Below are 15,386 nucleotides of genomic sequence, written 5' to 3' on the forward strand. Positions count from 1 at the left end.
ACAAAGTATGCTATACCAGAAAGTATTTTAAAATTATGATTATTTTAATCTTTGCTTTCAGAGTTTGAATGCCTTAGTACTCTGAAAAATCACTTTAAAATATTCCATGTAAATAAAGAACATATTTTATCTTTTAACTTCCACATACATCTAATGAGGCAAACCAGAGAAATGTAATTTCTTTACTTACTGAATAAAACTAAAATTGTATTATATGATCTAAATCTGGGCTCCTGAAGAGAAAAACCTATCTACTGAAGAGAAAAACATATCTGCACCGTGACATGTAAGTACAAAAAAATTAAAAGTACACCACAATAGAAACATAGAGACATGTAAAAGGGAGGAAATACTATACTAATATGTAAATACCTGTCCCATGTAAGTAACATACAAATTTGGAATGTTTATTTCAGCTACTTCCAAGAATAGGGCAGGGTAGCGACAAGGTTTTATAAAGCCAATTTAAACTTCATGCCATATACTTGAATAATTTGCAAAGTAGAAAAAGGAAATGATACAAACTAAACTTGGGGGCCACTGAGTGATACTTTGTAAATAAGGCAACCATTTGTTTTTAAAAATAATTATTTGGGACTATTTTGTGATAAAATGTATTCCTTCCAGAAGACTTCTGTGTTGTGATAATTAATAACTCACAGAACTTTAAGCAAAGTCATTTAGTCAAATGCAATAAAAATAATAGAATACCACACTAAATGTAATGAATATTCATTTTCCTAAGGAAATTACCTCTTGAATACTTCAATTTCAATTAGCTTTAAGAAAAGTCCCAACCCAGCTATGTCATCTATTCATTCATGCTATCTTCAGGTGCTTTAAAAACCAGGGAATAACTGGTATGCACATCTTGAATTTGTAAACCAACTGTCAGCTAAGAATCATTACCAGGTGAAATCTACTTTATTTTTTCTGTATATTGTAAAAAAATATACATTAAAATCAATCTGTTTTTAAAACTGTTCAGAAAGACCGTCACCAGGTTAATGACAAGCAGAGAGGCAATGCAATTTCTTTTTCAGCTGTAGACTATAGTGCTCAAATTCCTATGCCAGATCAGTTTTCTATGGCAGTATTAAGACAGCAGTAAGTACACAAACACACATACACACACAAACAAGGAGGTTCTCTCAAAAAAGAAAGAAATCTGAAAAGCAAATCAGTATCTTGTATTATAAAGTGGGATAGCCATCAAGGCAGGATCAGTTTAAAACAGATGCCACCTTGTTATCTCATTAGTGTGGCTAGAATTTTATGCAAACCTGTACTGGTGTTGAGATGACCTTGGGACTTTCAGATTCCCTGAGTTTGACTCCAGCAACACTTCCAAACCCAAGGGTGGAGTACTCTAACAAGCCCCAGTAGCTGCAGTGTGGTGTGGGAAGATAAGCAAGCAGCCAGCCAGAGGAGAGGAGAGGAGAGGAGAGAAGCAAGGGGCTAAAGGTTGATCTGCAGCAGTGACTTCTCATAATTTAATGGTCTGACCACGGCATATTTGAGTAGCACATTTTACTTTTGTTCAACAGGTCCATACGGCTCACAGTCCATGTTAGAATATATACAAGAGCCAGAATTCCTTCCTCTTCACCATCCTATGTGAAGCTGCTGGGTTTAGCATCTCCTTTTCAGCTAAATGTCTATGAAATTTTTTTAAGAAAAAAAATCTTCGAATTAATTAGTAACTCTGTCAAGCTACAGGTTTTGCGTAGGGACAAAAGATAGTAATGCAGGCATGAATTAGTTACTAGAGAAACAAAGCTGCCTTTGGGCACCTAAAACTAGTTAGACCTGCTGTAGCAGTTGTACTCTCCTGCCTCCAGCCCCCACCCCACGCCACCGCGTAGCTCCTTCTGCTCCTTCTGCTCGCCAGCCAGGGCCGGCAGGGCTGGGTGCACTGGCCACTTGTCCCGCCGGCCCTGCTCCCAGGCCGCGTCGGCTCTGGACAGGCAGGGGCAAGTGTAAAAGGAGACCAGGCAGGAGGGCAGAGGCCGACCCCATTCTGGGCTGAAAATTGCAATGGATGCCCAACACAGCTCGCGGTAGCCTGCGTTTCTAAAACAGATAAACCAAATTTTGGTGTTTGCTTCAGCAAATCCTGGCAGCTATTTCTAGCTATGTTCAGACAAGGGACAGAAGATCCTGAGCCAGACATACAGGCCCTTCCAGCTATAGTAACCCTCAGACCTTCAGACCAGAGAGGGAGAGAAAGAGAGAGAGAGAGAGAAACTTCCAAAGGGACTTCACATGGTCTGTATGCGGAGCTTGTTTATGTTTTATCCCATTAAGATTCATATATTGTTATGTTTTTATTTTGAAAATTTTATTTGTATTTCAAAGAAAACTTTTAGATGCCAAGCATGTTTTGCTTGTCTCAAGGTCTTCGAGAAAAAACAAAACAAAACAAAACAAAACAAGGCATCCATTTATTACCCAGAATAGGAATGTCTCTTATTGGCCTGACATATGCCATTCACAGATCCATACAAAGGATGAACTGCAGTGCAGCGCTAATGGAGAAAGACACTGCTCCACACAATGAGTGACGGACGCTCCAGGGGACAGTTCTGTTCAGAGGGTTTCCCAGCATCTGCATGGAGGGCAGAAGTTTGCCTTTAATACCAACTGTGCTGTCCATTTGAGGCGATAATTTTTTAAAAGACATGCCAACTTTGATTAGTTGTTGCTTCCTTCAGAAATATTCAAACTAAATTAAATGTTCACATGCTTTTTAAACAGGAGTTGTAGCTTGTGGGTTTCTGTCAATTGCTTAAGAACTAATTACCAACTGTACGTAGAAAATGGGAGCTGCGCATATGCGGTGGCCACGGCATTTTTAGATTTTCATGTTCTGCTTGTCAGTATTAATTCATGGAAAGATCTGAGGACAGATATCATCCTTACTGTGAGGCCATTTCCACTTAAACTGCAGCTTGCCCTCTGGTGCCTGGAGCAGACAACCTGATCTTTGGACTTGGTGATCAGAGAACGGGCTCTCTTTTATTTATTTATTTTTTACCAAGAAGCTACTGTGACTGGGGCAATCTCCAGCAAAATATGACATAACAACGAAAATTAAATTTCTGTAGCAACCAAGTTTTTAAAACACTACAAGTGAATTAAAATTCACATTCTTAAATGCCTGTATTTATCTGAGCATATTTTTATCTAGATTGACAAAGTGGTCTTGATTTTTCTGATACAAATAAAATATAAGGCCTCATACCCCTCCCAGTGCTCTTTAATAAGAAATCACAGTAAAGAAACCTCTAAAAGTCTCTATCTGTTGCAGGTTTTACCTTCCTTAGTTGCTAAAAGGTAAATGTTTTGACAGAGGGTAAATGTAATATATTTTGATACTGATTATTTGTAGTATGCTACTTTCTTTACTGACAGAAATCATTTTATATGTTTGCATTCAGACATCTTCAACCTACCCCCATCCTTTTTTGTCTGTGTGTGTTTTTCTAAAGTAATACCATAACTTTTATTCTGCCTTTGGAGTACTATTTAAAACAGTGGATGCACAAACTATCAGTCTCTACACAAATGATAGGGAGTTTTAAAATATCAAAATATACCCTTATTTTACTATGCACATTGTTAATAATTCAATGTGTGGCAACTTGGGAAAATTTACATTTCAGCTTCTCAAATGGAAAAGCTTTAAAGAGGGGCAAAGTAGCAAATAAGAGTTTAGAGATTTTCTAAATCTGAGTTAATATCTCTCTTAGTTCTTTCAGGGAAACAAGCCTGAGCAGCTGTTACCTAAGAAGTGGCGACACTCGCCTGACAATAAAAATGTTCCCTAGGACACTTCCTACCATACACTTGGTTGGTATTATAAAATGTGAGTGCACTCCCCTACCTGGAAAAAAGCAACAGAGCTATGTGCGAAAGAAAGAAGAACAAAAAAGGCTGTCAAATCCATTTCATAAGATTTCTCACCAGAGAGCAACATGGTTATATACATTTTAATTAGGAGGAGAGGAAAGAAGTAAAATTAGTTTAAAGAGTCCTGAACTAGCCCACCAACACAAAAAATTTTGTTAACATATAAAAATCGAAGTTTAACATTTCTCTCTTCTTTCATGAAGAAAGGGATGAACAGGAAAGCAAAGTTCCATGAACAGGCTATTCTTGCTCATGTCAGAAGCTGGGAACTCTGGGATGAGTATTTTCATCCTGACAACACACCCTAGAATACTCAAATCAGAATATGACTGCTATAAAAAGGGGGAGGAATGGGAGCTTGGGGGTGGGGGGTGAGATGGGCCTTCTGGTTAGATGAACCACCACCCATCCCACCCCAAATCAGCAAAGCAAACGTCTAATGAGAGACGCTCTCAGGTGGTGGGTTCTCTAGATGTTGAGTGGAGCCAAGAGCCCACTTCACTCTTGTCAGAGACTAGTCTCTAATTATAAAAGCCTACTTTGAACACTTAGGGCCTCCGAGATCCTACTGGAGAGGACAACGTCTCGGTTCTTGACACACATTATGGGCATTTCTTAACATGTATCGGGAAATCAAAAAGTGTATTTCAAGAACAAAGCTTGAAAACATTTACTGTTAATTCCTTAAGTCCAACTGGGCCAGTCCAATTCTATTCAAATAAAAACTGCCAGTCTGAGCCTGGATGTCTCCCCCTGCTGACTGCCCCTCCCAATCCAGTGCCTGTGAAAACATACTTTCTACACCCTAAAACATCCAGAAACTACCCAGAGACTGCAAGCAAAAGTTAGAATTCTAAGACAAACTATTTCTGATCTTTTTGTGAAACTAAACCTAAAACTATGAGTTCTACTCCCATCTCAATCTATTACTACTACTTCGGCTAAAGGTAAAATAACTCTATCAATGCCAAGAAAAAAACAAGAACGAACAATTTTCTCTCCATGACGGCACCCCTTGACTTAATGGTACAAAGTCCAGGACTTGGGACAGCTGGTGCCCCTCAGCCCCCTCCCTTTCAGTCTCAGGCAGTCAGCACGAAAATGACTTGTAGATTTCTAATTAAAAGACCAACGAGACATGAAGTTTAATAGACATAATATTCCCAAAATCAATTCACTTGGGCGCACAGGGAGAAATACAGTGATGGATGTAGGTGGTGGAGAGGGATATACTTTTAAACTAACAACACGGGGTAACACAAAAACACGCTTTATAGCAAGTTGGATGCAAACCCCCCAAAGTGAAGCAGTCTTCACGCCAGAAATTCAAATCCTAAAAAAAAAAGTCTCCCTCGTTCACAACAACACAACTGCCACAACACGCACACACATCCCAGCTGTAAAGGGCGACAGCTCAGCGCTCCCTCCGCCCAACTGCTCGCTCTCGCGGGCTCCCGACCCCCTCCCGACCCGGCCGTGACTGCCCGTCCTCTGCCCTTCCCCCCGCAGACCTGCCCGCGGACGCGGCGGGTCCCCGGCCTCGGGCCCGGGGGTCTAAGGGCGCGGGGCGGGGCAGCGGCCGGGAGAGCGCTCCTCCTCGTACCTGCTCCAGCCCCAGGTCCCTCTCGCGGAGCCGCCCGCGACCCTCCCGGCCCCTCCTCCGCCCCGCCGGGTCCAGACACCGCCCCCGGCAACCCGGAGCCCCGCGCACCCGAGGATCCCCTCCAGCCCGGCGCCGGGAGAACTTACCACATGCAGCTCCACCTGGGAACTAACGCATCAGGAGGGGTTTCCGCCCTCTCCTAAGCTACACCCGGCCCATGCGGAGTCCCCCGCTCCGGGGGCCCGAGGGTGGCTCCGGGGAGCGGGCAGGAGCGGACACCAGGGCTAAGACTCCGCCGTCCTCCGCCTGCGCGCCCGGAGCATTATACAATGGTGGAGGCGGCGGCGGCGGCGGCAGGCAGCGGAGGAGGAAGCGGGAGGCGGGCGGAGGGGGCGCCCTGCCGGAGCGAGCGGCAGCTCGTGCTCCAGCACTCGCCGTGCAGGAGTGACGTGCGGCGAGCGAGCCTCCGCGAGCGCCGGCCCCGGCCTCGGCAGGCCCCGCCCCCAGCTCGCCCCGCCCCCGGCTCGCCCCGCCCCCTCCCCCGGCGGTCCCGGGAGGCGCGATAAATGCCGAGCAGGGCCGCGGCCGCCTGAGGAGCAGGAAGGAGCTGGAAGGAGCAGGAAGGAGCAGGAAGGAGCAGGCGGAGCACGAGCGACGCCGGGGAGCAGCACCGCCCCACAGCTCCCTCTCCGGCCGGCGCGCCCTTTATTTTCTCGTAAGGAAAGGCTTAAAGAGGCGGGCAGAGGAAAAAGATACTCCGGTCTCAGGACCAGAACTATCACCAATGATCACCCCATACTCCAGAAAAAAACTCATGCAAATGACGAAGCCGCTGGTGACAAAGGCGGCGGCGAGTGCAGCGCGCGCACGGCCCGCTAAGTCGCGCGACCGCAAATATGACAGGCATCTGAGCTATTCGGCAACTTGGGGCCGGTCTGCGGGGCAGGCAGGGTCCCTGCGGGGGCGGGAGGCAAAAATCCGGCCCCGAGGCGCTGGGTCCACGCTGCCCGCTGGGGACTCGAAGCGGGGGTCCCGGGAGGGCGGCAGCGTCCGCAGCAGGGACATTCCCAGGACGCCCCAGTTTGGGACGCACCAGTAGCCTACAGAAGTGTCTGCATGGTAGGATTGGGGCCCCAGCTGGTTCCTGAGACAGAAAAAGCCCCATGCGGGCGACAGCCCCAACCCAACACTCGAAATGGGTCACCAAGTCAGCAGTACTTTAGGAGCACGACGGAACCGAGCTGTATCCTTCCTGGCAGGCTGCGCCGCGGTGCAGACCCCGCAGCCGGCCTCCCGCCAGCCCCCGTAAGGCCCGCCCGGTCGGGAAGCCAGGCTTGGAGACTAAGAGGGTCAGAATCGCCATCCTCTGTCCAGAGGTTTCATATAAATAGTCTTTTCCCTCTCCTGAAGAAAGCTTATGCTTTGAAATACTTAAATTTACCTGGGAAATTTATACTAGTTAGGAAAGGAGGGTGTGTGTACCTAAATGGTGCGAATCTAAGAGCACTGGCAAGAGACCACAGTGGCAGCTCTACTGGAAGATGAACGATTATTTTTAAAATTACGTGAGCTTTCAGTGTAAAGATATTATTAAAAGCAATTCAGCCACCTCACAGTTTTGGCTGCCACCCCAATCAATATCATCTCAGATCACTTTGGCTTTTAATGGTCCACGATACTAGTTGTATTTAAGGATAATAAAGCTTTAAGACCTAACATAAAGGTGATTATAAGTCGTTAATGTCAAGACAAGCTTAGACCTATTCAAGATGTCCTGTAATGATTTGTTATTAATCAAATTGATGACCTTACTGAAATTAAACTTGGGCTAAAATGTTGGTAGGGGAGAATGTTTCCTGTTTTATCTTTACTCCAGGGGAATGGAAGAGGACGCTCAATATAATTCTTATACATATTTTCTTTTATTATAGCTAATTCCAAAAACTAATTATTTGTGGTATTTCTCTCTTTTTTTTGGTACAAAGTTTGTGCCTGCGTGGCATAACATTCAAACATTTTGCTGTGAAGCCAAGATCTCTTTCATTTCCAGACTTCTGCATTTTAGACAGGACACTACCTACTTAGAGCTTCCTAAGCACACACTCACATACTTCGGGCACTCACTTTAAGGAAAAGCCATTGAAATAGAACCTGCAATAATCTCTTCCTGTGATATCTGGAGCCGAGGCCAGTGGCATTAGCTCTGTTGAATTTAAAATGTATTTAAAATATTATTCATGAATTGAAGTGAGCAGAAAGTTATCTTTGCAGAATTTCTGTGACACATTGGATATTGTCTAGCAATGGATTACCAAATGCCAAATCCAGTACAAAAGAACCAAGAACGAAAGAACAATTTTTGTGCCTCCAGAGTAGACACATGATTCTGAGTTTCAAACCCAGCCTGAGTTTGGATTTGAAACAATTTTCACCTCTTTCCCCGTTTTTGAAGGCTGTAACCTCTCATCTATGCATACTTTACATACAACTCCTTCCTCCCCCCACTTCAAATTCTGGCATCTTTGACCAAGAAATCAAAGCCTGAAGTGGCAGCTTCAACAGCTGCTGATACAGTCCAACACCAGGTGGTTAACCCTTCCCCTGAGGCAGAGTCACTCATAGGCCAGCTCAGGGATCCTTGTCTAACCTCTGGAAACCCAAGTCCAAGGAAAGGCCCTCTCACACTCTTAGAGTCTAAGTCAAACCCCTTCAGTATGAAATAGGCATAAATTTAGAATATATATATATATAAATTGATGTGTTTAAAAAATAAAATAAATCTATATTATTCCTAGCAAATGTACAAGAAATGCCTAGTGAACATGTCAGTTTGGTTTCCATTCTTTCACTCTTTAGGGCATTTAAAGTAACTACTCTCAGGGCCTCATTCTGAATTTGGAATTTCTCCATCTCAGTTTCACATAACATAAATTTAAAATAGTTACAAGAAATTGGGCCAGTTACCCACATTTAACTATTAGTGTTTAGAAAGAAAAAACATTGAGTTTGTAATTATAGATACATTTTTAAATTATTTTTTAAAAATTTTAGATAGTAATCTTTAAAAATATTCATGAGTTTAATTCCAGGGAGGTATTTCCCAGCATCTCTTTGTAGTTCTGGTTGCTAGTTTACACTTCACTGCCTCTCTTTTGCCCTCACATCTTGCAGGGTAGTAGAACTACACAGTAACTGAAGGCTACTTTTAGCACTTAATTAGCATGCACGAAAGAAATAATACAGGGTCAAACTGGATATGTAAACCAAGAAATAAAGACTTTAAAACATTTTTCAAACTGAATTTCTTTGCTTTTTTATTATATTTTATCTTTACGGTTCCCATGAATTGTGGAAATAATCATCCATCTGTACCTTGCAAATACTGGTCATTGATTTCATGACAAGAAAGAAACATTTCCATTATTAAATTGTATACAGATGAACAGGATAAATAATCTTTTCATGAAAAATGCAATTCCGGTGATGGACTTGGCCCAGTGGCTAGGGGGTCCGTCTACCACATGGGAGGTCCATGGTTCAAACCCCGGGCCTCCTTGACCTGTGTGGAACTGGCCCATGCGCTGTGCTGATACGCACAAGGAGTGCCCTGCCACGCAGGGGTATCCCCCGCGTAGGGGAGCCCCACGCATGCGCCCCATAAGGAAAGCCACCCAACACGAAAGAAAGTGCAGCCTGCCCAGGAATGGTGCCGCACACACGGAAAGCTGACACAACAAGATAACACAACAAAAAGAAACACAGATTCCCGTGCCACTGACAACAACAGAAGCAGACAAAAAGACGCAGCAAATAGACACAGAGAACAGACAACTGGGGTGGGGGCGGAGAGAAATAAATAAGTCTTTTTTTAAAAATGCGATTCTAACTGAATGTGGGCTTTCCATTCATCAATCACTGAAAACTTAGTATAAATCTTCAAAATAATGTTCTAGAAGCCATATCACCTGTTGATTATCAAGGAGTCAATAAAAGATGTCGTGATTTAGAAAACTAAACTCACAAATATGATATATTCAAGTTCAGTTTCTTTCAGCTACAAGTTTAAAACCCTTATTATGCTAAAGGACAAGTTAATTCATTTACTTCTGTAACTTTTCTCCATCTTTTTATGTTTAATTTTTTTTTTATCAGAGCAGCTAATAAAAGACAAAAATCATACAAAAGGACAGAGTTCACATATTATTTCCCCATCACGCCTTCCCGCAGTTTTCCCTATTATTAACATTTTGCATTAGCGTCCCCATCTTTTCTTCCAATTTCTTTTGTCAGAATTTTTTTCCTTCTCCTGGAAATCACACTTCACACCTGTAGAAGTTCAACTCCAACGAAGGGTTCCTTCTGAAAGGCTTCCCATGTTGTTCCTGGTCTACTTTGCAGTGACTCCACCTTACATACCGAGAGAGGTTTCATTCTTTGGTTAGAGATATCCCTTTTTCTCTTCAAAATTTGAAAATACTTAAATCCTAATTTGGAACAAAATCAACTGAGCTATACCTGCTCCCCCTAGCAGTTTTGATTAGTCCCTTCTTCTAACCAATAGTGGTTATATTTTCCCCAGAAAATCTCAATGAATGTAAGAAATTACATGGCCTCCAGACCTCTTTTCTCCCTGGGAATCAGCTTGGTGAGAAGAAGAGTTGCTGGACCTGGAGTTTGAAAACCTTGTACAAATAAATCACTTAACTGTGATTAATCTATGAATTTTTAGTTTCTTAATCTGCAGTGTAACTGATTTAGAACTGGCAACAAATTCTGGTGGAAAAAGCACAAGGCATTTTAAGTCAAGCCACAGGCAGCAGTAAGACTGACTCAGACCCTGGACGTCGCTGAGCCTGTTTCCGCACCCCTGAGAGAGGGAGCTTGGACTCAAAGGCTTCTATAGCCCCTTCCCAGAACAGGGAGTCTATGGAAAGGCGATTACAACAGCTGTGACCACCCTCCTGGAGGAGTTTTAGGGATCAAATCTCAGTGTTTTGTAATCTGTTCGGTGCTTAGCTCATTTGGAAAAATATAAAACCATACATTTCTAAAAGAAAGCTCTAGAAATACATAATGAAAATGTGCTCTGTTCAATAGATGTTCTTTGAATTATTTTCCTGTTCAGAAGATGGAGTTGAGCAGACCCATCCATATTCTCCTGGATTTGTAACCCATTATGGTTCAAGTCCCCCAGCTGTGAAGTCTGTAATATGCCCCTCTAATGCCCCTCTAATGGACAATTTCCAAGGCACTTGCATCTGGATTCGCTTGTTTGCTCTTCTTGACCCCTTCTCTGAGTCACAGGCAAAGCAAGTGGAACTACCCACATCCTACAGATGAGTAAACAGAGGCTCAGAGGAGAACTTGCCAAATGAACTCTATTTCACCAAGGCGATTCCCAAGCAGAAAGAAGGTCTGGGGGTGGCATGATTTCTAACATTCACTGAGATTTTCCATCGAACCAGGAGAGCTGAGAGTCTTGAGAAGAGTATGAACTTCTCAAGAAGGAATATGGTTTATGGACAGGAAATACAAAGACCAACAGGAGGGGAGGAGAGAGTTGTGGCAGCACCATTTTGCTTCTACCCTATCCTACAGTCATAGAAGAACAAGTCTAACTTTTTACACAAAGAGCTCAAATCCTGCCTGCCTGTAGCCTTGTTAGCACCACATTATAAACTGAAGAATTAACAACCCACATCCATCACCACAAAAAAGAACAAAATTCATACTCTCCAGCCTTTCACTCATAACCCAAACAGTTCATAAAACTGGCACTCTTGTTTATTACTTTCTCTTTCCTCTAAAAAAGTACCTGACACACAATAGGCATTCAATAACTATTCACTGAATGAATGGACAAATGGGGAAGCGGACTTGGCCCAATGGATAGGGCGTCCACCTACCACACGGGAGGCTGGGGTTCAAACCCCGGGCCTCCTTGACCCGTGTGGAGCTGGCTCATGTGCAGTGCTGATGTACACAAGGAGTGCCCTGCCATGCAGGGGTGTCCCCCGCGTAGGGGAGCCCCATGCGCAAGGAGTGTGCCCTGTAAGGAGAGGCGCCCAGCACGAAAGAAAGTGCAGCCTGCCCAGGAATGGCGCCGCCCACACGGAGAGCTGACACAACAAGATGACGCAGCAAAAACAAATACAGATTCCTGGTACCGCTGATGATAGAAGCGGCTACAGAAGAACACACAGTGAATGGACACAGAGAGCAGACAACTGGGGGGTGGGGCAGGGGAGGGAAGGGAAGAGAAATAAATAAAAAGTAAATCTTTAAAAAAAAATAAATAAATAAATGGTTGAACGAATTTGGGAATGCTGAAGAGCTTATCCCAGCTTCATAAACTCAAAGGGTTAGTCTTTCCTGCTAAAATTTTCCTCTCACTACCTGTGAGTTGAATTTGGTGAGTCCTCCCCAAAATGATGTTTTGTTTTGTTTTGTTTTTAAAGATTTATTTTCCCCCTTCCCCTCCTCCTGCCCTGCTGTTTTTGCTGTCTGTGTTGTCTTCTCTTCTCATAGTCTCTCCTCTAGGATTCACCAGGATTCAATCCTGGAGACCCCTGATGTGGAAAGAGGTTCCCAGTCAATTGCGCCACCTCAGTTCCTGGTCTCTGTTGTACTTCACCCTTACTCTCCCCTTGTCTCTCTTGTTTGCTGTGTCATCATCTTGCTGTGTGACTCACTTGTGTGGGCACTGGCTCGCCATGCAGGCACTGGTGCAGGCACTGGCTCACCGTGTGGGCACACCCTCTCTTCCTTTTTTTCACCACGAGGCCCCAGGGATTGAACCTGAGTCCTTCCATATGGTAGGTGGAAGCTCTATCACTTGAGCCACATCAGCTTCCCCAAAAAGATGTTTTGAAGTAATCCATTCCTGTGGGTCTGGGGCCCTTTTGATTGGACGACATCAGTGCGGTGTGACTCAAGTTGGGGAGCTTTATATAAATGGAGGCACACAGAGAGAGACACACACTGAGAAAGGAAGCCACCATTTTTGATCCTGCCATGTAAAAGAGAGGTCTGCAGGAAAACAGAGAGGTCCCAGAGTCTGGAATCAGCAGAGCACAAAGGCACAGAAAGAGGCCCCCAAGGGGCTGGGCCCAAGGAGCAGCTCAAGGCTAAGGAGACAACTCTACCACATGCTTGAGAGCCCGCAGCTGAACTTGGGAAGCCGTGACTGAGAGAGGAGGCCCAGAAAGAGACAAGCCCTATCTATGGCTGCTCACCCCTGCTGAGCTCCAGGAGAAGGTAGTTTCTGAAGGGGAAAGCAGGGACCTCAGCAGAAATCTGCTGTTATTTTCACCACATGGCAGGATCCCAGGGTCACCAGTAGTTTGGTGAGAAAGCATCTCTAACAGTGCTTTGAATTGGCCATTTCATGACTGAAAGCTTTTACCCAAAATAAAATCCCCTTTATAAAAGCCAACCCATTTCTAGTACTTTGCATCGGCAGCACTGTGGCAAACTAAGACTAACTTTTCACTGCTCTGTCTATGTGCACATATGCATGCAAACACGTATAAATAACCATACTCATACTTGGTTTAAAGTATTTTTGGAACTTTTATAATTAGAGGGATCACAGTGAGTGATATATTATTGCAAGTTTAACTGCTTTTTAGCATTTCTACAAGATGCCATTTGAGTTTAACACAGATAAAAGGACTAATGGACACTCACAAAGTAACATACCATTAAGAGTCTATACTGCCTTGCAGATAAAACACCAAATTATTGCCATAATTCCAACCATTCTGAGTTTCTTTCATGAGCATTTCCTCCTCCTACTCTAAGAATTAAAATTCTGAGTTAAATCATATTTAGAAACACAGCAGCATTTTATATTTCTAGGTGAAGAAGCCTGATAGATGCTGGAGAAAACCAAAGTAGAAGCTTTTGGTCATCAACCATGAGGTAAGTTAAAATTTTTAAAAACTCGACTTGAATATCCAGACTTTCAAGTGGGTACCTGAAAGAGTCAAATGACCATTTATTACTGTCACCTTCACACCCTCTTGGTCTTGGAATACAAACATATGCCAATAATTAAATATGTTGTAAAGGCCATCAGCTAACATTAATTCCTACAAAATTTGAAAAACCATGATAGGAAAAATATTCTTTTCAAAAGTATTACTCTAATGAAATATCTTTTATGTTTCAAAAATCGAGCAAGTTTCTATGACTTGTGAGGCTAAATTCTATTTTCTGCCACACATATTCTCATAAAATATTTAGAACTGTGTACCTTTAAAGAAGTAAAGAGGACTTTTAAGAAAAGTGTGGTGATTTTGCAATATAAGTTAACATTTTTACAAATTCCAGTTATAAAAAATTTACTTTCAGAAGTTAAAAAAAAGTCAAAACTTTAAAATGTGCATAGAGCCCAGGAAATGCCTCCAAGTCCAGGCTATAAGATATTAATAGAAAATAAAAATGTGGACAGACATTAAATGTAAAGAATGTAGAATTATTCTTATCTTTGTATCTATCTGTAGAACTGTTTTTAAATACCTGTTGTCAGAATAAACAACAGAACTTTTTCAAAATTATCCAACTAATATTAGTAGGCATTACTTTAAAAAAAAAAAATCACATTCACAGAGTTTATATTTAAAATACCAGAAATGTACAGAGTGAAGTCAAGTAGGAAAAAACTCAAGTAAGCATCTCAGATAAACACCAAGACGACATTAGATACACTTGTGTAACCAGTCTATTATTTTTAAAGTCTTGCTTTAAATGTTGAACAAAAGATTTAATTTTGCCAACTAATATTTGTTTCAAAACTTTTTTCTTAGAGAAGTCTTCTTTGGGTTATATGAAACTCCTTAAATGGGCAATTATCAGAGACTGGTTTTAAGGAGAAAATAATAGTGTGAATGATCTATATGCAACTTCCCTTTTTAAAAACAGAAGTTGAATCTGTAACACCAAATTTAGAAAGGAGAGTGGATGGCAGCAAATACCACGAGAATATCATCTATAGCATAGACGCCCACTGCCGTTCTGTTCTTTTACAAATAAATGTACACTCCACTATCGTGAATTTGCTCAAACAATGCATGTATTTAGTTGACCCTAAAGATGATTCTTGTAAAATAAAACATCTGAACGAGTTACAGCAAGCCAAGATCTCACTGAAAAGTGCCAAATTCTCTGACTATAACTATAGCAACAATTCATTTGGCCTCATTACACAGAGCTTAGCACAGTACAATTGGGCACGCAGATAAATAGCTTTTATGGGAGTAATATTGCTAATTTCAACACCATTTACATTTCTGTTTAATTTGCTTTAAGAAATTAAAGCCCAAATTACTAAAGAAAAAAAGGTGGTAGTTTAAAAATTAATCAGGTATTCCATTTTAATCCATTCCAATTTGTTACTACTTTAGAACTGTTAGAAATCATGTCTTCATGATAAAAATGAATAGATATAAGGGTAAAAACCCCAGAATCGCTATTTTCACTATTTTCTTACTCAAAGTGAGAAAATAAACATCTTTCCAAAAGTTCATCAGATGAAAAGATCAGAATTGATAGAGCAATGTCATTTAATGGACAAGAATATTTAATACTATATAAAGTTTCGATTCTCCCCCAAGTGCCTCCAAAGATTAAATGCAACTCTAATGTAAACTCCAATGCTTTTTTTCTCCCCCATGAAACTTGGAAAACATCCTAAAATTCATGGGGACTATAGCAAAGGACCAAGGATAGTTATAATAATTTTAAAGAACAAGATGGGGGATGTGTCCTATCAGATATCAAGGCTTATTATAAAGCTCTAGTAATTAAAACAGAGTGGTGTTGGCATAGGGATAAATAAACAGAACAGAATTCAGAGTACAGAAATAAA

General features: G+C 42.1%; 1 protein-coding gene across 3 annotated transcripts in view; it reads right to left on the bottom strand.

The window, feature by feature from the left end:
• The window catches only part of SERTAD2 (SERTA domain containing 2), a 120,327-nt gene that overhangs the window by 16,524 nt on the left and 88,417 nt on the right, over positions 1-15,386 (bottom strand). The window contains exons 1-2 of one of the 3 annotated variants that reach the window (XR_011646112.1): positions 5,662-5,954; positions 2,446-2,608 (exon numbers count right to left, since the gene is read on the bottom strand). The exons of 1 other annotated variant lie outside the window; for it this stretch is intronic. The gene's annotated coding sequence lies outside the window, so the exon portion shown is untranslated. Of the gene's footprint in view, positions 1-2,445; positions 2,609-5,661; positions 5,962-15,386 lie in introns of those variants that run through there. One more of the 3 variants, XM_004465084.4, reaches the window with a different exon arrangement.

The sequence above is a fragment of the Dasypus novemcinctus genome, chromosome 17 (genome assembly GCF_030445035.2).
Source record: "Dasypus novemcinctus isolate mDasNov1 chromosome 17, mDasNov1.1.hap2, whole genome shotgun sequence".
NCBI lineage: Eukaryota > Metazoa > Chordata > Mammalia > Cingulata > Dasypodidae > Dasypus > Dasypus novemcinctus.